Genomic DNA, 400 nt, shown 5'->3' with positions numbered 1-400 from the left:
ATAACAGTAATAATTGAACGATGAATAGTAAAAATTACTTTCTCTAATATATCAATTGAGATTAAAAACTTTATTATTGTTGATGCGTATGTACACAAAAAAAAATCTTAGACTCAAACTATTAAGAATTATTTAATAATAAGTAGTTTAGGAGTGTACATAAACTTTGAAATTCAAACTCACTTATGTAAACGAAAAAAAGGCCACAACTTTTCTAATCCACTAATATTAAAGATTTATATATGAGATAATACATTTCTATGCTAATAACTCACTAAAAGGAGTATAAAATAATTATCTACAGCCAATGAATAATAACTCAAATGGCATAATCTTCTCATACTTAATTAAGAGGTTGTCGGGTTCGAATCTCCTATCTTTAATAAAAAAAAATAATTAT

Source organism: Arachis ipaensis, chromosome B03 (assembly GCF_000816755.2).
Source record: "Arachis ipaensis cultivar K30076 chromosome B03, Araip1.1, whole genome shotgun sequence".
NCBI lineage: Eukaryota > Viridiplantae > Streptophyta > Magnoliopsida > Fabales > Fabaceae > Arachis > Arachis ipaensis.
The sequence above is the reverse complement of the archived record's forward strand: the minus strand, read 5'-3'. Positions refer to the sequence as shown.